This window comes from Petaurus breviceps, unplaced genomic scaffold, assembly GCF_028583685.1.
Source record: "Petaurus breviceps papuanus isolate PSGF00001 unplaced genomic scaffold, PetGlider_PUasm1.0 91133, whole genome shotgun sequence".
In the NCBI taxonomy this organism is placed as follows: Eukaryota; Metazoa; Chordata; class Mammalia; order Diprotodontia; family Petauridae; genus Petaurus; species Petaurus breviceps.
Genome location: NW_027187419.1, coordinates 24,807,199 through 24,832,186, shown reverse-complemented (window position 1 = coordinate 24,832,186; position 24,988 = coordinate 24,807,199). Strand labels below are relative to the sequence as shown.

The window sequence follows — 24,988 nt, the reverse complement described above, 5'->3', positions numbered from 1 at the left end:
GGTCTGCAAAGAGCACAAATGTAGAATATGGTAAGTACTTTACAGGTTGTATTCAAAGAACCTTTACCACCATGTCTTTACATTCATCATTATTTTGTTTTAATCCCAAAATATTTTGGTGCAAAAAGTATTTTATAATTAGTTGAAATTAAGGAAGATTACACTTACTAGAAAAGAAGTGAAAAATTTCTATTAATTTTAAAGTTTCAGTATCTCCAAAGAGCAGGAATTATATCTTTGTAAAGGCTAGGCTGTTAGCCCTTTAATAGCATAAGGATGTTTAGGTGCTATCCCTGCATATTCAGGGAACTGTAATTGCTCCAGCTGCATAACTCACTGAACTATCTTGCCAATTTCTAAACTGACTTGACTATGTCCAATAAAAAAATGAAAAAACTCATATTCATTTAATTTTTTTGGAGTTTTGTGACAGTATTTAATAATGTCCCAACGAGATACCTTCTATATATTGTGTTGTGATAATTCTTTGAGTAGTTGCTAAAAGATACAGGGTCTAATTCTCATGCCCGCAATACCAAAAATCAGAAGAAATCACAAAGAGATTCCTAGGACTCATTAGGTATGTAGTGAAGGTTGCCAAATTTCTATTTTTTTTGGTTCATTCAAAGCTTCAGTCAACATGGAAAAAGTGATAAACTCATCTTTATGGTTTTCCATGGTTTAGTAGTATAAGGCAAATGCATTTCAATACTATAATTATTTTCATCTCTCTACAGAAACATGCACTCAAACATTCCTGTCTTCCATAGCTTTCTATAAATATTTTGATCAATAAGAAAATGATAAAGAATTGTATATACACTGGATGTATCTACACTGGAATATACACAAAAGTATAGGGTCACAGGATGAGAGGGTCTAAGGATAATTATTTTTTCTGTATGATAGATGGATCCAGCTGTGTGCCAACATGAATGAGTAGTGTAAGACCCACAGCAATTATATCCTGCATGGGTTGAGGGTTAGGGGGTAGGGGGTAATGACTCTAACAGGTTTATTTGTGGATTATTCTTGTGAAAGCCAACTTTCTAATTATGCATTCACTTGACAACCTGAGGCTGTGTATCAGCTTCCAGCATTACTGGCTTCCCTGAAGACCACTCATTTGGACATCTTGGAATGTGTACCAGTTATGTTGCATATGGATGAATGAAGAACTGTTTGTGATGGCTACAGTTATTGCTAAGGATGGTAGCAAGCACTGGAAGACCAACCCCCCAAAAAAGGTGCCCTCAGAGAGGACCTTGTCCAAGAGAAAGAGAGGAAGAGGAGGAGGGGTGAAGAAAATGGAGGACAGGGGGAGGAAAAAAAGGAATGTATTAAGATAATCATATAATTTGTTGGTTTGGTTATGGATATGGTCAGTTATTCTGATAGTTTTCAAATACAACCCTGATTTCTTGGTATAAATCACAACTACTCACAGTGTATGAACCTTGGGATATATTTCTGCTATCTTTTTGTTAGTGTTTTCTTTAAATTTTTGCATTAATATTCATTAGGGAAACTGGTATATAATCTTCTTTCTCTGTTTTGAATTTTATTAATTTAGGTAACAGAACCATATATGTTCCATTAAAGGAAATTGGCAGGACTCCAACTTTGCTATTTTGCCAAATAATTTATATAGTATTACATGAATTGCTTCTTAAATATTTGGTAGAAATCACTTGTGAATTCATCTGGTCCTTGGGAACTTCTCATTCAGAATTCATTGATGACTTGTGAAATTTCTTTTTCTTAAGGTTATTTAAGTATTATTTTTCTTATGTTAATCTGGGTAATTTATATCTATGCAAATATTCAAACATTTTGCTTCCATTTTCAGACGTATTGGCATATAATTGGACAACATAGTTCCTAAAATATATCTATTTTCCTCTTTATTGTTGTTGCATTCACCATTTTCTTTTTTCAATATTGATAATTTGTTTTTCTTTTGTAAAATCAAATTGATCAGTAGTTAATCTATTTTGTTGCTTTTTTCATGAAACCAAGTCCTAGTTTTATTTATTAGTCAACATGTTTTTATTAATTTCAGTTTTATTCATCTCTCCTTTGATTCTCAGAATTTCCAATTTGGTTTAAAATTCAGGATTTTAAATTTGTACCTTATATAGTTTTGTCATTGTATGTCTAATTTATTGATTTGTTCTTTCTCTATTTTATTGACATAAGTATTTAGAGATATACGATTTCTCTGAAATATTGCTTTGACTACATCTGATAAATTCTGGCAGGTTATCTGATTGTTGCATTCTCTTTAGTGAAATTATTGATTGTTTCTATATTTTGTACTTTGACCCACTCAGTCTTGTATTTGGAGATTGAATTTACCATTGAGCTCTGGCTTTTTTTTTTATCAGGAAGGTCTGGAAGCCCCTTATTTCATTGAATGACCATCTCCTTGACTGAAATATTATGCTCAGTTTTGTTGGATAGCTGATCCTTGATTGTAACCCGAGTTCTTTTCCCTTGCAAAATATCATGTTTCAGTCCCTCCAATCTTTCAATATAGAAGCTATCAGATCCTATGCAATCCTCACTGTATTTCAGTGATATTTGAATTGTTTCTTTTTGGCTGCTTGCAGTATTTTCTCCTTACCTGATAGTTCTGGAGTTTGGCTACAACATTTTGTGGAGTTTTCAATTTGGGATCTTTCATGAGGTGTCTGGTGGATTCTTTCGATATCTGTTTTACCCTCTGGTTCAAGGATCTCAGGGAAGTTTTTCTTGATGAGTTCTTGGAAGATGTTGCCCAGGCTCTTTTGTTATCATGATTTTCTGGTAGATCAATAATTCTTAAATTATCTCTCCTGTATCTGTTCTCCAGGTCAGTTATTTTTCCACTGAGATATTTTACCTCTTTTTCTAATTTTAAATTTTTGAGATTTTGTTTGACTAATTCTTGGTACTCTGTAGACTCATTAGATTCAATTTGTTTAATTCTATTTTTTAGTGAATTATTTTCCTCAGTCAGTTTTTGAAGCTCCTTTTAAATACGTTCAGATTTCATTTTTAGGGATTTGTTTTCTCCAGTTAGATTTTGAGCCTCTTTTTCCTTTTCACATATTTTTTTTCTTTTTAAGGAGCTGCTTTCTTCATTGAAATGTTTTTTTTTTCAATTTCCACAATTTTGATTTTAAAAGAATTGGTCAGTTTATGTTCTACCTCTCTAATTTGGTTTTAAAAGTCTTTCTTCAGCTCTTCCAAGAATGCTTTCTGGGCTTGAGGCCAGTTCATGTTCCCTGTTGAGGCTTCAGCTGTGGGTGTAGAGTCAATGCTGTCTCCTTCTCAATTTGGTTCTTCAAACTTGCAATAATAGGATTCCAGAGTCTTTGCCTTTGCACTCTGTCTTTTACCCATTTTGAGGGAGGGCTTTAGTCACACCCATCCTCTAGGACCCCCAAGCCTACATTATTTTAGAATTTTGCTATGGGGCAATAATTTCTGTGTTTTCAGGGAGAGGGGGGCATTAGAGAAGCTGGGGTTCACTCTACCATCCTGGTCCCTGGAAGTTCAGGTAGGTGCTTTTTAAATTTCCACACTGTAGGTTGATAGTCCCAGGAGTAGCTGTTGCCACTGCCATGGGTCCTGCATTTGCCTCTTACCCTACTCTTACAGATCCCCAGTCCGTGGTGATAGGCCTGGGAATGGTCCCTGCAGTTGGTGGATAACCTGGCCACCACGTCTGCCTCCACATGCTGCATCCTCCTCCACCAACTCATTCAATCTTAAAATTAGATTAATTAGTTATCAACAATTTTTATTCTTTGAATGCAGATTGAAGCAAACTACTCACTCTCTTTTTCTTGTTTAGTCTTGTTTCTTCTTTCCCATTGTTCATTCCATTGGTTACAATCCTTCTTTACAACCTGTCTATTGTCCAATATAAAAGCATTTGCAGATACTATACTTGATTGCGTGTCACCATGGGGGGGTGGGGTAACAGGGTGGGGAAGAAAATTTACAACTCAAGGGATTGTGAAACTGAATCTTATAAATTAAAAGTAAACAAATTAATAAAACAAAATAAATTTAAAAATTATTTTTTTAAATTTTACTCTTTCATGGTCCTTTATTGAATGTAATTTTTATTTAATTTTTATCTGAAAAGGATCCATTTAATATTTCTACTTTTCTACATTTGATTGTAAGGTATTTATGCAATAATACATAGTCAACTTTTGTGTAACTATCATTTACCACTAAAAAAGGTATACATCCCTTTATATTTTCATTCAATTTTCTTCATAAGTCTTTCATATGTAACTTTTCTAAAAATTTTTTCATTACTTTAACTTTTCTCATTTATTTTTGTTAGATTTTTATCAAATATAGTCAAATTTAAAATCAGTTCTTCTATTTTTATCAGGAATGCTTGAAAATCCTGAATTTATAATATTTCAATTTTTACCTTGAAGACTCAATAATCAGTTTTTTTCTTGGTAGTTTATTGCTGATTGTATTCTTAGCACCTTTGCCTTCCAGCACATCATGTCCTAACTCTCCTGATTCTTTAATGTGGTAGTTGTTAAATCTTGTGTGATCCTAAATGTGATTCCATGGTAATTGAATGGTTTCTTTATATGTACTTCAAGTATTTTCTCTTTGATCTGGAATACCTCGAATTTAGTGATATTATTCCTGGCAGTTTTCAGTTTGAGATTTTTTTTTTGGAGGTGATTAGTGGATTCTTTTGGATTCTGTTTCTCTCTGTTTCTAGGATATCAGGACAGAGTTCTTCAATAATTTATTTAAATATCATGTCTATTCTCTTTCCTTTGATCATTTATTTGAGCTACTTCAAAAATTATTAAATTACATCTCCTCAATGCATTTTCCAGGTCAGTTATGTTTCCCATGAGGCATTTCACATTATATTCCATTTGTCATTCCTCTTTATTTTTTCTATTGTAAAAATATTTTTATTGAGTTTTAATTTTTGCCAGTGTTATGGGAATGGAAATTTAAGATCTTCCCTGCCCTTAGGTCCTTTGATAGCCTTAAGTGCACCTGGAGCCTGTGGTGGGAGTCCTGGTTTTTGGGAATGCTTTTTGATTGGGCAGTGGGTCAAAAGAGTTGTTAAATCCTCTGAGCCAGGAGAAGGCTATTTAAACCCTGATGTGAGGATTGGTTTTGGGGCTCACTTTGAGAAGTGTTGTGTAATTAGACCAGATGAGACTCTGGGCAGCCATCGAGCCCCACAGCTTTGAAAACCTAGATGTTGATGCTTCCCTCTCTGGTAACTGTGACTAGGTATGGATGTAATAGTTAGAAAGTTGCAGGCCTGTCTGCTGAAATGTTTCTCTGTTTTCTTGTAACTCCTGTCTATATATTCTGAAGATTGGGGTGCTGACTTTTCCCCTTGAACTAGGTAAATGATATATTTGATTGATTAAAGCAAGATTGTTAATCCATTTTGAGTTGCTTTCCTTTAGAAAAGCAGATCTAAGCACCTGTGTAGGCAGCCACGCTAGGGACGCTGGGGTGCTTGCAGCTACAGCTGCAATAATAATAATCTATATTAATGTAGAATACGGTATACTATAATTTCTTGTAATTCTAATTTGAATGAAAAGGTAAAGGAAAAGAAAGTTATCTACTCATTTTTCTGTTTACAAAGATCAAGAACAATCAGGAAGAAAAAAATGCAACCATGGTTCTGTCTGGCATGTCTTATAAAGATAGCTTAATTAGCCTTGATTGCAAAAGGCCTAAAATACAAGTCATGTTAATAACATCTTACAATGATATAGAAGCTTATATCCTGAGCATCCCCAGAACTATTCGCCAACTCAATTCATGTAGGGCTCATTTCTCCATTGAAGTGAAGTCATATTTTTTTTGGGGGGGGAGAAGAGCAGAAGCCACATAGACAATCTGCATAAAGGATATGGTAAAATAGTGGCCAAGAGAAGAAGAACAAACCTTTACCTTTTTGAAACATGTCTTTGATTCTTTAAGACTGATTTAAAACCAAATTAACTATCTTTTTGTATATATTTAGTATTTTATTTTTAACCAAGTTCCATGTAAAAACAATGTTAAACCTTTGTTTTTAAAACTTTGAGGTCCAAATTATTTCCCTTCCCCACTCCCCACTCCTCCTCATTAAGAAGGCAAGCAATATGATATAGGTCATACAGGTATAGTCATGCAAATATATCCATGAATGTCATGTTGTGAAAGAAAACAAAAACCTCAAGAAACATAAAGAAAATGTGAAAAAAAATAGTATACTTGAATCTGCATTCAAACACCATTAGTTTTTTTTTTTTTTTTTTTCCGGCCCCTCTGGAAATGGATAGTATTTTTTTATCATAAGTCATTCTGAGCTATCTTGGTCATTGGTTGCTGAAAATAGCTAAATCTTTTACTACTGATCATCTTACAATATTGCTGTTACTTTGTTCACAGTACATTTCACTTTGCTTAAGTAAAATTCTATACAGGATTTTCTGAGAGCATTCTGCTCATCATTTTGTATAGTCCAATAGTATTCCAAAATAATCACATACAGTAACTTGTTCAGTTACACAAGATTTAGTAACTTGTACATTAAGGGATCAGAGGATTTGGAATATGATATTCCATAGGTCAAAGGAGTTAGGATTAAAACCAAGAATCATTGACTCAGCAAAACTAGGTGTAATCCATGAAAGTAAAAAATGGGATTTAATGATATGGAGGAATTGAATTCATTCTTCAGAGAAGACAAGACCTAAATAGATAATTTTACTGTCAAATACAAGAATCAATAGAAGCATGAAGAGGTAAACAGGAAAAAATCATAAAGCACTTATGAAAGTTGAACCATTTACATTCCTATATGGAAATATGATATTTGTAACTCATGAGAACTTTCTTATTATTAGGGTAGTTGGAGGGAATACGTTATATATATATATATATGTATGTATGTATCTCATATATATGAGAGAGAGAAGGTGTAAGGTGAGTGAATATGAAGCAATTGTATCTAAAAAATAAAAGTAAAGGGTAAGAGAGGAAAGTATTGGGAGGAGGAAGGGAGGGATAGAATGGGGTAAGAAAATCTTTTACAATGTAGGGGAAGAGGAGGAAGGTGAGAGGGAATGAGTGAACCTTACTCTCTTCATAATTAATTTAAGAAGGGAAGAACATACACACTCAATTGGGTACAGAAATCTGTCTTACCTTACAGTAAAGTAGGGAGGAAGGGTAGAAGAGAGGGGGGAATAGAAGGAAGGGCAGATTGGGGAAGGGAGTAATCAGAAGTAAATTCTTTTGAGGAGGGACAGAGTGAAAGGAGCGAATAGAATAACTAGTTATGAGATAGGATGTGGGACAATATTGTTAGTCTTTCACAACATGACTATTATGGAACGGTTTTTCATGACTTCACATGGATAACCTATATCAAATTGCTTGGCTTCTATATGACAGTGCGTTGGAAGGAAGTATGGGTGAGAATTTCGAACTCAAAGTTTTTAAACCAAATGTTAAAAATTGTTTTTACATGTAACTGGAAAATAAAATACAGAGGAAATGGGGTATATAAATCTATCTTACCATATAGGAAAATAGAAGGGGGAGGGAATAAAAGAAGGAATGGGGGTTAATAGAAGAGAGACCAGATTGGAATATGGGGTTATCAGAAGCAAAACATTTTGGTAAAGGACTGAAAGAAGAGAGAAAATAATATTATATAATATGATATGATAGAATAGAATAGAATATAGAATAGAATAATATAATATATTATACTATATTGCTATAATATAGTATTATATCATTATTATATTATATTATTATATACATTATTATATTATGATATAATATAATAATAATATAATAAAATAAACAGGGGTAGAGAGAATAAAATAAACTACAGGGAAATACAGTTAGCAATAGTAACTGTCAAAAACAAAGCAAGTTTCTATGATAAAGTCTTCATTTCTCTAATATATAGAGAACAGCGCTAAATTTATGAAAATAAGACACTTTCCCCAATTGATAAATGAACAAAAGATATAATTAGTTTTCAGATAAAGTAATTAAAACTATCTATAGCCATATGAAAAATTATTCTAACTCAGTATTTATTGAGGAAATGCAAGTTAGAACAATTATGAAGAACTACATCATACCTACTAGATTACGTAATAGGACAGACAAGGTAGATGGCAAATGTTGGAGGGCATGTGGGAAAAAAAATGAGACATTAATGTTCTATTGTTGGTGTTGGGAATTGATTAAAACATTCTGTAGAGCAATTTGGAAATTTACCCAGAGAGCTATAAAATTATGCAAAATTTTGACATAGTTTTACCATTACTAGGTCTGTATCTCAAAAGAAGAAAAACTGAATGGCAAAGGACCTATATGTACAAAAACATTTACAGCAGCTCTTTTCTGCAATTAAAGAATTAGAAATTGAAGGGATGTACATCAATTGGGGAATGGTAGAATAAATTGTGATATGTAATTTTGATGGAATACTACTATATTATAAGAAATGATGAGCAGGATGCTCTCAGAAAAATCTAGAAAGACTTACATGGATTGATGCAAAGTGAAATGTACTGGATCCAAAGTAACAGCAATACTATAAAATGATCAATTGTGAATAATTTAGCAATTCTCAGCAAAACAAAGATGCATAACAACTCTTAAGGGCTTGGAATGAAAAATGCTATCCATTCCCAGAGAAAGAACTGATGATGTCCGAATACAGATTGAAACAACTTATTTTTTAGTTTTTCCTGAGTTTTTTTCTCTGTTTTCTTCCATAATGTGACTATTATTGATATGTTTTGCATGACTACACATATATAACCTGGATAGAATTGTTTGGATTCTCAATTAAGGGGGAGTAGGGAGGGAGGAAAGGAGAAAATTTGAATCTCAAAGTTTTAAAAACAAATGTTAAAAAATGTTGCTTATATGTAGTTGGGGAAAATTTAATACCAAATAAATACTAGAAAATCATTTTGAACTTTTCCATGGCCCAAGACCAACTCATTTTTTCTAGGAAGCTTTGGATGTAGGAGCTCTGACTGTGTTGTCTTCTGAGTGTATATTTTATCTTACTTTTCATCATAATAAATTTCTATAACAAGAGTTTTCTTTTCCATTGTTTGTCATTTTCCTAGCCTTTTACTTGACCTTTAACTCTTTGTTAAAGTAGCACTCTGGTTCCAGTGTGTAGGGCACACTGTCCCAAGCTTCAAGGGTTTTGTGCAGCTATTTTCAGAGATACTTCTAGGGACCTGTAAATTTTCAGTTCTTCCAAGGTGGAGTGATCTAAGGAGAGGTGTTTCCTCTTTTCCTGAATTGTGCAATGGTCTGTGAATGACCAAAAGCACTCTTTTTTGACCTGTAATTGTGAGATGGGTGGCCAGTCCACTGTAGATGTGAGCTCTGATGTGCTATTGCTCCTCCTCACCCTGGGACTGCCACCTAGGACTGCCACCTTGATTGAGGTATGGCATAGCAGCAGAGTCCTGCCTCAGTGCTAGCAAATAAAAAATAAAACAAAATACGTAATCTCCTGACCATTCAACCCCCTTACCATCTGTGGGCTTAGAGCTCTAGAAAGAGTTGCTGTCATTGTTGCTGCTGATTCAGTCACTCCCAAGGACCACTCCTGGTTTGCAATGGCCAAGACTGTGTTGGCATGGCTTGTGCTGTACTGCATTCCACTCTTGACCAGTTGAGATAGATCTTTCCTGCTGACCTTCCAAGTTGTCTTTGGTATCTTTCCACTTAGAGGTTGAGAAATTGGCACTTCAGCCAATGATTCAGTCACCCAGAACCCTGTTCCTAGTTTGATAAGGCCAGATCTGTACGGGTAAGGCCTACGGTCTTCTCTCACCCTGGTGCAACAGATTTTCTGCCAAACTTATAAGTTATCTTAGGCCAGAATTTTGTTTCACTCTGTCTTTTTATGGGTTCTGCTGCTCTAGAATTTGTTTAAATTCTTTTTTAAAGGTATTTGGAGGGTTTGGGGGGACAGCTCAGATGTATACCTGCCTTTATTCCATCATCTTGGCTCTACCTCCCAAAATAACTTTTTAAAAAAGGCAAATATAGATTAGAAGCCTTTTCAACTGATTTAATGATATTTATTAGGAATCAGTACCTAAGATAGACACTAGAGTTTCTTGAAAATTTTGTGATTTTAAGATCTTAATGTTTAATACAGAGTTCCCTCATGCTCAATTGGCTACATAGCAAATTAAACACCTCTAGAGGAAAAGGTTGCTTATAATATATTTTTCTAATACATTGTACAAAATTTGAGAAAATTACAGGTTAATTATTAAAACTTTCCGATTGAGTTAATGCATCAGTGTACTGATGTTAAAATCTGACAGGGTTCTCAGCCAGTAGGAAGGAGGCTGCACTATTACAATGCAACCTAATGGTTGGATGCATTTACTTTGAAGTGAACCAAGACATTTTTCCCCATAGATACATGTTTGGATGAAATCAGTAAACATACTGTTATCATGCATTTATTATGAGCATTTTCTTTTTTCATTTTTCAAATACTTTATTAACTTCTGATTTACATCATTAATTTCCACCAGATTTTGAATTACTAATTTTCTCCCCTTTTTTCTCCTACCCACCACCCCAGCATAGAAGTCCCACAGGATATCCCCTCCTCCAATCTGCTTTCTACCATTTCTTCTCCCATGCCCTATTTGACTTTTCCAGTAGGGCATGGTGGATCACTATGCCCTGGTGCCTGTATATCTTCTTTCCCAATTGCATGTAAGATAGTATTAATAAAAGTATACATGCATATATAATTTTAAACATTTGATTTTAAAACTTTGAATTCCAGATTCATTTCCTTCCTCCCTTGTCACCCACCCTTACTGGGAAGATAAGCAGTTCAGTATAGATTGTACATGTGTAGCTAATGCAAAACACTAACATAGTAGATATATTGTAAAAGACTGACTATATTTCCCTCCCTCCTATCCCACCACCCACTTGTTCTATTCTCTACTTGGATACCGTCCCTTTTCAAAAGTGGGTGCTTCCAACATCCCTCCCCCCCAGCATGCCCTCCCTTCCATCAACCCCTTCTCATCCCCTTCCTCCTACTCTCCAGAAGGGTGAGATACCCTATTTAGAGTGTATTTCATTCACTCCCCAATGCAAATTCAGTGAGAATAAAGTTGACCCATTCCCTTTTGCCTTCCTATTCTTCCCCTCCATTGTAACCTTTTACCCTTGACTCTTCTTTATGAGATAGCTTACCCCATTCTGTCTCTCTCTATCTCCTCTCATTATATTCCTCTCTCACCTCTTAATTTCCCCATTTAAGTATCATCTTTTCCTATTAAATTAGTCCTGTGCCTTCTGTCTATGTATACCTGTATGCATATATACACACATCCACACATGTATTAATATGCCCATATAACCTCTGCTATATATATATATGCATATATATATATATGCATATATATATATATATATATATTTCCTTCAACTATTTTCATACTGAAAAATGTTTCATCAGTTACAATTATCATTTTTTCTTGTAGGAATGTTAATACTTCAACTTTGATCAGTGGCTTATGATTTCTTTTCCCTATTTACCTTCTCATTCTTCTCTTGCTTCTTGTATCTGTATGTCAAATTTTCTTTTTAACTCTGTTTTTTTTTCATTAAGAATGCTTGAAAGTCCTCTATTCCACTGAATGATCATACTTTCCCCTGAAACATGATACTCAGTTTTGCTAGGTAGGTGAATCTTGGTTTTAATCCCAGCTCCTCTGCCATCCGCAATATCCTATTCCAGGACCTTTCATCCCTCAGTGTAGAAGCTGCCAGATCCTGTGTTATCCTGATTGAGTTTCCACAATATTCAAATTGTTTCTTCCTGGCTGCTTGTAATATTCTCAACTTAATCTGGGAATTATGGAACCTGGCTATAATATTCCTAGGAGTTTTCTTTTGGGGATCTCTTTCAGAAGGTGAATGGTGGATTCTTTCAACCTCTGTTTTGCCTCTGTTTCTAAAAAATCAGGGCAGTTTTCTTTGAAAACTTCCTGGAGGATGATTTCTAAGGTTCTTTCTTTGATCATGGCTTTCAGGTAGTCCAATAATTTTTAAATGATTTATCCTGGATCTATTTTCCAGGTCAGTGGTATTTCCCATGAGATATTTCACATTGCCTTCCATTCATTCTTTTGTTTGGATCTGTTTAACAGCATCTTGATTTCTCTTAAAGTCACTAGCTTCCCTTTGCTCTAATCTAAATCCAAGGGAACAATTTTCCTCATTGAGCTTTTGAGATTCTTTTTCCATATGGCAAATTTGGCTTTTCAAGGCATTCCTCTCTTCCTTGACTTTTTTAGCCTATTTTTCCAATTAATTCAATCTGTTTTTTAAGGTTTTATTTTCCTCAGTTAGGCTGTTGACTCTCCTTTCATAATTTTCTTACATAGTTCTCATTTCTCTTCCCAATTTTTCCTCCACTTCTCTTATCTGCTTCTTAAGGTCCTCTATGGCCTATAACCAGCTCGCATTTTCCTTTCAAGCTTCTGATGCAGGACTTCTGATTTCAATGTCTTCCTCCTGCTCCATGCTTTGCTACTTTTTGTCCCCAAAATAGTAGTCTAATGTTGGAATCCTCTGTTTGTTTTGCTTCCTTTGTCTGTTCAAGTTGCCTCTCAGTCACTTCTCCCCTTGGCTTTTTGCCACAGTAGGACTCTGCCACCAGACAGGGGAGCTTTCTTCCCAAACGCTGGGGTTTTCTTAGCTTCCACAGGTTTTAGTTGGCTGCCCTCTCTGATGCCTCCACACACTCTAGCAAGCTGGCCACACACCCCAGGACCTCCACCCTAGACCACAACGCAGATCCAAACAGGTTAAAACAAGAGCGATTATCCCTCAGACTGGTCACTTGGTCCCCTACACTCTGTGGGCTAGGAGCTGAAGCTCCAAAGTTGTGCTGGCACAGAGTATCAGTGGCTTTTCTTCCTGGGGCAAAAGCTGAGGCACTCCCACCTACTGGGTCTCAAAGTCCAGACTGCACTGACCTCTCAGTTTGTCCTTCTCATCTCTTTGTGTTGATGAATTTGGAACCGGCCAAAGGTGCTGGTGATCTGGATTCCCTCCAGCCTGCCTCTGGTCAGGTCCATCCTGGGGCTAAAACCTCATCTCCTGAGTGGCTGGTCTCAGCTCCTAAAGTGCTACGCTGGCCGCTTGCTGTTGGCCTGCTGGGATGTCCTCAACTGGAGGTTAGCTTCTCTGTGTCATTTTGTGGGTTCTGCAGCTCCAAAGTTTGTTTAGAGTCCCCTTTTATATGGATTAGAGAAGGTGGAAGCCTATTATGAGTATTTTCAATGTCATGCATTATATGATTTGTAGTCTCAAATAGTTGCAAATAAAGACTGTCTGTGGGACTATGGCATTTTGCCAAGTGAATGAACACTCATTTGATTTGATATTTGTACATATATTTTTACATCTTCCATAATTAAACTGTCAATCTAATTTCAGCAGACAAAATACTGCCAGGTACCATGGAGAAGATTAAAAGTTGGGAATTCAGGTATTGTCATTCTTTCATACTTGAACACTAACCTTGTGTAATGGACTTAAACCAATTTAATTTTTAGTATTGGGTGTCTCATTTGATTTTCCACCTGGCCTATCAATCCAAGTCCTAGAAAAGTAAAATAAAATGAATTCTACTGTAACATTCAAGAGACTAAAAAATTAGATGTGACTGAAGGGAATGTATTGAACAGAAAAGATGGTTCAGTTTTCTGTTAGCTCAAGCAGTAGTCAAGATTTATGAGTTCCTTATTCAATTTTAGGATATAGGAATGCTCATATTCCATATCTATCATGAACTCATACTATGTAGTTAATTAAAGCTCCCTAAATATAAGAATATTAATTGAAAATGCAACTGGATGGACCAAATATGGCAATACAAGAACTCATGAAAAGTAGCCTGTGGATAATTCATTTATATTTTCTATCCACATTAAATCAAGAATAATAATGGTCCTATTTGCCTATTATAAAATTGAATTTAAAGTTGTTGGTGGGAAAGTGTGAACGAACCTGGGTTTAAATCTGAGTTCTACTATTTACTTTCTATGACTTTGGACAAATCACTTTATTTTCTGGTTCCTTCATTTCTTCATCTTCAAGTTAAAAGCTTAATTCAATGACCAAAAAGATAATAAGTATATAGATAGAGAGATTGGTAGGTATATAGATGTATAGATATAGATATGTGTGCATATATATATATATATTCACACATACATACATATATATGCATATGTGTGTATACGGCACACATTAAGGTTTTAAAGGATTTTATATACATTCCCTTATTTGACCTCTTATCTTCCCTGTGAGACAAGAACTACAGATAATATCCTCATTTCAAAGGTGAAGAAATTGAATATAAAAGAGCTTTGATCTCATGCCTATGATCCCTCAGCTAGTAAGTTTAGACACAGGATTTGAAACTGGGTTTTCTTTACTACATACCCAGAACTAAAGTATATAGGTAATCCAGAAGGCCTGAATAATTCAAAATCAACAATATACAATTGTTTGAATTTATGAAATATTCTTTAGTTTTCAGTGTATGTGAAGGTAGAAATAAAGAAGAATAAGCATTACTCTTTGCCAAACACGATGTTAAACACCTTATATACTATTAACTCTATTACCTCTATTAGTTAATAAGATGTTAGAGTTATTAGAGTTAAAATCATTAATGATATTAAGTTGATTGTTATTAGGAATTATTATTAATAATATTAATATTAATGAGTGGATATCATAAAAATAGATTACTAATTATTTTTAATAACAGTGATTATAGAGTTAATAAAAAAATGCTTAAAATTGAGTCTGTAACAGAGTAATAAATGTTTGTTCAGGTCAACATTACCAGGAAAGAGGCACTTGAAACTTTCAAGGTTTCCTCTATAACTCTAAAGGTGAGATTTAGCCAACCTCACTCTTGAAATGAGAGGCTATAATACTTATGTACACTACTGTATGTTTATATTGTGAAGATACATTTTAATAAGTTAATTTAGTTTTAATAAGTTTTAAACATTCATTTCCATAAATTTTAAAGTTTATCCCCCTCTATATCCTCCCCTCTCCCCAAGATCACTTGCAAGCTGATATAAGCTTTACATATACATTCCTTTAAGCATATTGTCATATGAGTCATGTTGTATAGAAGAATTTCAATGAACGGGATGAACCATGAGGAAAAAAAAGACAAAAAAAAACAAAAAAAAAGAAAAAGAGTTTGTTTTGCTCTCTATTAAGACTCCTTAGTTCTTTCTCTGAATGTGGATGGAATTTCCATTGGAAATGTTTTAGGTCCTTGTATTGCTCAGAAGGGCTAAGTCTATCAAAGTCAGTCATCACACACTGTGGTTGTTAGCATGTACAACATTCTCCTGGTTCTGCTCACTTCATTCAGCATCAGTTCATATAACTCTTGTAAGGTTTTTCTGAAGTCAGCCTGTTCATCATTTTTAATAGCAAAGTAGTATTCCATTACATTAATATACCACACCTTGTTTAATCATTCCCCAATTGATGGGCTTCCCCTCAATTTCCAGTTCTGGGGTACCACAAGAAGAGATGCTATAAGTGGTATTGCTGGTAAAGGGGGATATTCATTTTTATAACATTTTGGTCATAGTTCCAAACTGCACTCCAGAATGGTTTGATCAGTTTACAACTCCACCAACAATGCATTAGTGTTTCAATTTTTGCACATCTTCTCCAATATTTATCATTTCCACTTTTTGTCATGTTACCAAAATGATAAGTATGATGTGATACTTCAGAGTTGTTTTGATTTGCATTTCTCTAATCAATAGTAATTTAAAGCATTTTTCATATACCTATAGATAGCTTTAATTTCTTCCTCTGAAAATTTCCTGTTCATATCCTTTGAATATTTATCAATAGGGGAATGACTTGTATTCTTTGAAAAAAAAAATTGACTCAGTTCTACATATATTGGAGAAAAAGAGACCTTTATCAGAAACATTGGTTGGAAAAATGCTTTCCCAGTTTTCTGCTTCCCTCCCAATCTAAGTTTCAATGGCTTTGTGTTGGCAAAAAATTTTCAATTTAATGTAATCAGAATCATACATTTTGCACTTCATAAAGTTCTCTATCACTTGTTTGATAATTGACTCCTCCATTCTCCATAAATCTGAGAGATAAACTATTCCATTCTCCTCTAATTTGCTAATACTCTCAGACTTTATATCTAAATTGTGTATGTGGAATTTATTTTGAAATATGGTGTAAGACATTGTTCTATGACTAGTTTCTGCCATATTATTTTCCAGCTTTCCCAACAGTTTTTGTCAAATAGTGAGTTCTTACCACAGAAACTGGAGGCTTTGGGTTTATCAAAAGGTAGATTACTATAGTCATTGATTACTATGTTTTGTATGTATAATATTGCACTGAGAATTTCCTCTGTTTTTTAGTCAGTACCAAGTAGTTTTAAAGATTGCTTTTGTATAATACAATTTAAGATCTGGTATGGCTAAGACACCTTCCCTAGCATTTATTTTCAATAATTTTCTTGATATTCTGGACCTTTTTTCCTCCAGATGAATTTTGTTAGTATTGTTTCTAGCTCTATAAAATAAATTTTCAGTAATTTGGTTGGTATGGCACTGTATATGTAAATTAATTTAGGTAGAATTGTCATTTTTATTATATTAGCTCCGCCTACCCACAAGCAACTGATGTTTTTCCAATTATTTTGATTTTACTTTTTTACTGTGAAAAGTGTTTTGTAATTGTGTTCATATAGCTCCTGGGCTTGTTTTGACAGGTAGACTCTCAAATATTTTACAATGTCTACAGTAACTTTAAATGGAATTTCCCTTTTTACCTACTCCTGTTGGGCTTTGTTAGTAATATATAGAAATGCCAATGATTTATGTGGATTTATTTAATATCCTGTGACTTTGCTATAAAGTTTTTTATTATTTAAAGGAGTTCTTTTACTTAATTCTTTTGCATTTTAGAAGTATATCATCATATCATCTACACAGAATGATAATTTCTTCTTTGACTATTTTAATTCCTTCAATTTATATTTCTTCTCTTGTTGCTAAAGCTAAAGTTTCTAGTATCATATTGAAAAAGAGTGATGATAATGGACATCTTTGTTTCATCCCCGATCTATTGGAAATGCATCTAGCTCATCCCCATTACATATAATGCTGCTGATGGTTTTCGGTAGATGATACTCATCATTTTAAGGAAGGCTCCACTTATTCCTATGTTCTCCAGTGTTTTTAATAGGAATGGGAGTTTAATTTTGTGAAAAGATCTTTCTGCATCTATTCATATAATCATGTCTTCTGTTAGGTTTGTTGTTAATATGATCACTTATTCTGATAGTTTTCCTAATATTGAACCAACTGTGTATTCCTGGTATAAATATTATCTCATCAAAATGTCTTATTCTCATGATAAGTTCCTGTAATCATTTTGCAAATATTTCATTTAAAATTTTTGCATCTATATTCATTAGAGAAAGGATCTATTATTTCCTTTCTCTGTTTTGACTCTTCAGAGTTTAAGTATTAGTACTACATATGTATCATAAAAAAAATTTAGCAGGACTTCTCCTTTGCCAATTTTCCCCAATAGTCTATGTGGTATTGGAATTAATTTTCCTTTAAATGTTTGGCAGAATTCAATTGTAATTCCATCTGGCCCGGGAAATTTTTCTTAGGGAGTTCATTGATGACTTATTCAATTTCTTTTTATGAAACAGGGTGATTTAAGTATTTTACTTCCTCTTTTGTTAATCTAGACAATTTATATATTTATCAATATTCATCTATTTCACTAACTTTTTCAAATTTATTGGCACATAACTGGGCAAAGTAGCCTCTAATTATTGTTTTAACTTCCTTTGCATCCCCAAAGCTGTGTGCAACACATGTACTTACCCAAATAATACTCAGAGTTTTCTCATGGTGGGAAGCAGAAAAGAATGGTTTATTACAATCTTGAGAAAGGGCCACCCTCCTGACAAATGGTCAGGGAGGAGAAAAAAATTTACAAAGGGAAATGGTGAAGTTATTAAGCCCTAACACGGAATTCTCCCCACCCCCCTCCTGACCTGTTTCTTCTGGCTGGAAGTTAGGTGTACAATCTAAGCTTGGCAATCTACCTCAAGTACCAGAACAAGGAAACAGTAGATCACCCAATGTACATTTGAGAATGTACTTCTCTCCTTATTTTACGTATTTTGTGCTGAGGTGGCACCGTGGAGGGTCTCCATTGCTCTAAGTCCCAGATTCCTGTAAGGTCAAGTGACTTCTAAATTTAGGCCTAGTGGATGCTGAAGCCACTCTAGATTTGATTTTTCAGAATGGGGAAACTTCACTGCAAATTATGCCTTACACTCTTCATTGGTAGTGAATTCACCCTTTTCATTTTTTGATCCTGGTAATTTTATTTTCTTCTTTCTTTTTTAAAATAAAATTAACTAAAGATTTATATATTTGATTGTTTTTTTATGAAATTAGCTATTAGTTTTATTTATTAGTTCAATAATTTTTAATTTCAAATATTTAATCTCTCCTTTGGTTTTCAGAATTTCTAATTTCCTCTTTAATTGAAGATTTTTCATTTCTTCTTTTTAGTAATTTTTTTTCAGTTGCATACCCAATTCATTGATATCCTTTTTCTATATTTTATTCATGTAAGCATTCAGAGATATGAAACTTCATCTAAGAACTGCTTTCACTGCATCGATAAGTTTTGGCATACTGTCTAATTATGGACATTCTCCTGAATGAAGTTACAGATAGGTTCTATGATTTGTTTTTTGACCCACTCATTCTTTAGGATTAGATTATTTAGTTTACAATTAATTTTTACCATATCTTTCCATGGCTTTTTATTCCATATAATTTGTATTGTATCATGATCTGAAAAGCATGCATTTAGTATTTCTGTCTTTCTCCTTTAGATCGTGAGGTTTTTATACCCTAGTACATGGTCAATTTTTGTGTATGTGCCATGAAACACTGATAAAAAGTTATATTCCTTTATATCCTCATTCAATTTTATCCAGAGGTCTACCATATCTGCCTTTTCAAGAATTCTATTCCCTTCCTTAAATTCTTTCTTGTTTATTTTGACATTAGATTTATCAAGTTCAAAGAGGATGAAGTTAAGGTCCCCTACTAGTATAGGTTTGCTATCTATATCTTCCTGTAACTCCTTTAACTTCTAAAAATGTGGAGGCTAAACCACCTGGTGCATATATGTTTAGTAGTGACTGCTTCATTGTCTACGATGTCTTTTAGCAGAATATAGTTTCCTTCCTTTTCTCTTTTAATTAGATACATTTTTGCTTTTGCTTTGTCTGAGGTTAGGATTGTTACCCCTGCTTTTTTTTTTTTTACTTAAGCTGAAGCATATTTATTAGTAACCACATTAGAACAGAGTGGTTTGCTAGCACTTTCATCTGTTTTTATAAAGGAAAGAAGGCTTTAAAAGGATTAAATATCATATTTTAATTACATTCACTAGATCAGGTGGAAGGTCAGCACCCTGAATGTGGAGAAATTACAAACAGAGAAATTAGGAGGGGTCTAGGAAAGGTCTTGATGGAACTTGGGTGACTAGAGGTCAGATTCCCAAGAACCCAGGGAATGGGATTAAGGGTAAAAAAAAAAAATCAAGGGTAGCAAGCAGCTGGAGGCAATTTGGAGGTAATAGACAACAGAGGGCTAGGCTAGTTTAAGGATAAGAGAGATTGGGACATAATGGTAATGGAAGGCTTTTGGCCTCTAGGGAACACCAGGTCAAGTGGGAATATTCAAGGGGATTCCCAGAGCCTATATCCCATCAATGTGAAGATTTTCAAATGAACTTTGTTTTTCTTTAGCCAAAAAAATCTATTTGATTAAACATCAATTTCACTACTTAAGGATTATACTTCATTTTGCTGTATAGGTTATTTTTCATTGTGATCTTATCTCCTTTGCCTTCTGGGGTATTTAATATTAAATATTAATTTAATATTAATATTAAATTACCCAAATAATACTCAGAATTTTCTCAAGGTGGAAAGCAGAAAAGAATGGTTTATTACAGTGTTCCTTAATAGCTATAGCTGCTATATTCTTTGTGGTTCTGATTGTGGCTCCACTATATTTAAAGAAGTTAAGGTAGATTGAGGGGAGGAATAGTCAGAAACAAAACACTTTTAGGGAGGGAGAGAGTAAAGGGAGAGAGAGAACAGGATAAAAAGGGAAGGGGGAATAGGATGGAGGGAAATAAAGTTAGCAAGAGTAATTGAAAAAATTTGAAGAAGTTTATCTGATAAAGGCCTCATTGACTAAAAGGATAGAAGATATAAACTATAAATGTTTAAGAGGATGTAGGGAAAAGGAGACATTGATGCATTGTTGGTGGAGTTGTGCCCCAAAAGCTACAAAACCAGGCATACCCTTTGACCTAGCAATACCGCTACTTGGTTTGTACCCCAAAAGAGATAAAAAGAAAAAGGAAATTAGTACAAAATTACTTATACCAGCTCTTTTCTCGGGTCAAAGAAATGAAAATAAAGAGATGCTCATCATTTATGGAATGGCCAAACAAATTGTGGTAAGTGATTATGATGAAATTGTGCTATAAGAAATGATGATCAGGATGCTTATAAAGATGTGGATAGTCTTAAATGAACTATTGCAAAGTGGAATGCATTGTATACAAAAGCTGTAAATGACTTTGCTATTCTCAGCTATCCAATGATCTGATACAAATCTGAAGGACTTATGATAAAAAATGCTATGCATCCCCAGAGAAGGAATGGATGGTGTCTGAATACCCTATTGAAACATACTTTTTTAAACATTCTTCATTATGTTTCTTGAGGGTTTTTTGTCTATGTTTTCTTTCACAATATGACTATGATAGATTTTGGTTGTTTTTTTTTTTTTTTATAACTACACATGTATAACCTATATTGAATTGCTTGCCTTCCCAAATTGGTGGGGTGGGGAGGTAGGAAGGGGAAGAAATTGTTTTTCAAAAGTTCAAAGTTTTAAAATGAATATAATTTTTTTACATGTAACTAGGTGAAAAAATACTAAACAAAATATGTGGTTGCATAAACAAACACTAAGATTTATGTGAACTAATTAAAAGTTAAATGAGAAAAATTAAGAGAACACTGTGTACAATAACAGCAATTTAGTAATAATTATCTACTCTGAAATACTTAGGCATTCTGATCTATACAATGATATATAATAATTCCAAATAATTCATAGAAAGTCAGAATCCTGATAACTTTTGGCTGAAGTGTTTGAAGATGTCATCCTTTATCATCTTGCTCTAATTAATTCAAGGTTTTTGTGTCTATCATTTAAGCTATGATTATTACATCAATTATTATTTTAATTCTACCCCATTACATGTATTCTATAATTTAATAAAGCCCTATCTGATAGACAATTCACTTAAAATTTTGCATCATGGACCATCTTGGGTCTATCCTTCATTATATATCATCTTATTTCCAAAAAATTAAAAATAACAGTTGGGGAGGAGGAAGAAAATCAAAACAGATGATCCATTGTTCATATTCTCACAGTCAATAACTCAGACTGCATCAGATTTAAGTAAAAGTAGAAGAAAGGCTAAATGGATTTTGGGTGTAAAGTTTTGAATCTAAAAATTTATTTCAGAGATGGTGGAGTGATAAGAGGCCATTTGTTACTCAGATATAACATACAGCCTCCACCTTAAGTTTGGATTTTGTTTTCATTTGTCTATATCTAAACTTCTATTAATAAATACAAGCTAGTAAATATTATTGTAGTATTTCATTAATAAGACATGAATTTTGGGAAAAAATGGTGGACATTTTTAAAAAGCATAGGATGAGGGGCAGAGTCAAGATGGCAGAGTAGAAAAAGGATTTCTGCATGGCTCTGACTCCCACCAATTCCAATTCATGTAAAAGGTGACCTGAACAAACTTTGGAGATAAAACACCCACAAAATGGCACAGAGAAGCTAACCTCCCACTGAGGACAGCCTGGCAGGCTGGCAGGAAACAGCCAGCACAGAGCTCTGGGAGCCGACCCCAACCATGCTCAAGCAGGAGGTCTTAGCCCCAGCTAAGTAGCCACAGCCGGCTGACAGCTGGAGAGACTTCAGATCACTAGCAGCTGTGGAGGTTTCTAGATTTATCAACGCATAGATGCTAAGGATAAAGTGAGAGGTCAGTGCAGTGTGGACTTTGGGATTCAGTAGTTTGGGAGAGAGGTCAACATTTGCCCCTGGGGTGAGAATCTGCTGAGGCACAGAGGCCAAGCACCCAATGCCATGTGGCAACTTCAGCTCCTGGACTACAGATTGTAGGGGGACCAAGCATCCAGTCTGAGGGGTAATTGCTCTTGCTTTCACCTTCTTGGATGTGGATTGCAGTCTAGGGTTGAGGTCCTACAGTGTGTGACCAGCTTGCCAGACCGTGTGGAGGCTTCAGAGAGAGCACCAAACAAATACCTTCGGCAGCTGAGAAAACCCCAGTGTTTGGGACAAAGCTCCCCTGTCTGGTGGCAGAGTCCTGTGGCAAAAAGTTCAAAAGTCAAGTAATTGAGTGACAACAGGAGCAGGAAAAGGAAGCAAACCAAGGAGAGCAATTCAATATTACACTCCTATTTTGGGGACAAAAAGGATCAAATCATGGAACAGGAGGAAGACAGTGAAGTCATAATTCCTGTACCAAAAGATTCCAAGAAATATATGACCTGGTTACAGGCCATAGAGGACCTTAAAAAGGATTTAGACAACCAAATAAGAGAAGTGGATGAAAAAATGGGAAGAGAAATGAGAATAATGCAAGAAAATCATGAAAAGAGGGTCAGGAACCTAACTGAAGAAAATAACACCTTAAAAATAGAGTAACTCAAATGGCAAATGAGGCTCAAAAGGCCAATGAGCAGAAGAATGCCTTAAAAAGCCAAATTTGAAATATGGACAAAGAATCGCAAAAGCTCACTAAACAGAAATATTGATTCAGAACTAGATTGGAACAAATGGAAGCTAGTGACTTTATGAGTAATAAAGTTGCTATTAAATAGATAAAAATAAATGAAAAAATAGAAAGCAATGTTAAATATCTTGCTCAGAAAACAACTGACCAGGAAAATAGGTACAGGAGAAATAATTTTAAAATTATTGGAATGCCTGAAAGTTATGTTCAAAAAATAACATTGAAATCACCCTTCAAGAAATTCTCGAGGAAAATTGTCCTGATGTTTTAGAACCAGAGGGCAAACAAAATACTAGTTGAAAAAATCCATAGAACACTTGCTGAAAAAGATCCTAAAAAGAAAACTCCTAGGAATATCATAGCCAGGTTCTGGAATTCCCAGACCAAGGAGAAAATATCAAAAGTCACCAAGAAGGAACAATTTGAATATTGTGGAAACAAAATCAGGATAACACAGAATCTGGCAGCTTCTATACTGAGGGATCAAAGGGCTTGGACTATGATATTGTGAGGGCAAAGGAGCCTGGATCAAAACCAAGAATCACCTACCCAGCAAAACTGAGTATAATGTTTCAGGGGAAAATATGGTCATTCAGTGGAATAGATGACTTCTAAGCATTCTTCATGAAAAAACCAAAGCTGAATAGAAAATTTGATATTTAGATACAAGAAACCAGAGAAGTATGAGAAGGTAAATAGGGAAAAGAAATCACAAGGAACTTATCAAAGTTGAAATATTTACATTCCTACATGGAAAAATGATCATTGTAACTGATGAAACTTTTCTCAGAATGAGAATAATTGAAGGGAATGGGAATGTGTATATATAGGTATATGTATGTATGTATATGTATATATGTCTATCTAGGAGTATATACGGGCATATGAATGCATATGTGAATATGTGTATATATGTGTACAGGTATGCATAGATAGAGGGCACAGGACCAATTTAATGGGAAGGGATGATGCTTAAAAGGTGAAATTAAGAGGTGAGAGAGGAATATAATGAGAAGAGATGGGGAGAGACAGAATGGTGTGAACTATCTCATATATAAGAGGCAAGGGAAAATGGTTACAATGGAGGAGAAACACAGGAAGGCAAAAGGGAATGCATCAACCTTATTTTCACTGAATTTTGCTTTGGAGGGAATGACATGCATACTAAATGAGGTATCTCACCTTACAGGAGAGTAGAAGGGAATGGGATGAGAGGGTGGATGATGGAAGGGAGGGCAGGTTGGGGGGGTGGAGGAAAGTTGGAAGCACCCACTTTTGAAAATGGACAGGATGAAAGTAGAGAATAGAAAAAGTGGGAGGTGGAATAGGTGGGAGGGAAACAATAGTCAGTCTTTTACAATACATCCACTATGGAAATGTTTGGTGTAGCTACACATGTGCAAGCTATATTGAATTGCTTATCTTCCCAGTAAGGGTGGGTGACAAGAGAGGAAGGGAATGAATTTGGAATTCAATGTTTTAAAACAAATGTTTAAATATATGCATATATGATGGTGGAGTAGAAACAGGACTTCTGCAGGGCTCTGGTTTACACCTCTCCTAATTCATGTTAAAAAGGGACTCTAAACAAACTTTGGAGCTACAGAAACCACCAAATGACACAAAGAAGCTAACCTCCCACTGAGGACTTCTTGGTAGCCCACCAGAAATCGGCCATGGCAGAGCTCTGGGAGCTGAGCCCAGACCCACCGGAGCCAAAGATTTTAGCCCCAGGGCAGACCTGACCAGCCACAGGCTGGATGGACTCCTGATGACCAGCAGCTGTGTGGTTTCCAGAATTATCAACACATAGATGTGAAGGACAAAGTGAGAGGTCAGTGCAGAGTGGACTTTGGAATCCAGAAGTTAGGAGTGATCAGATTTTGCCCCTGGGGTGAGA

General features: G+C 34.7%; 1 pseudogene; it reads right to left on the bottom strand.

Annotated features, from left to right (window-relative positions):
* Positions 1 to 301: 301 nt before the first annotated feature.
* LOC138154875 (protein MEMO1-like) lies at positions 302 to 3,724 on the bottom strand (annotated as a pseudogene).
* Between the last annotated feature and the right edge of the window lie 21,264 nt (positions 3,725 to 24,988).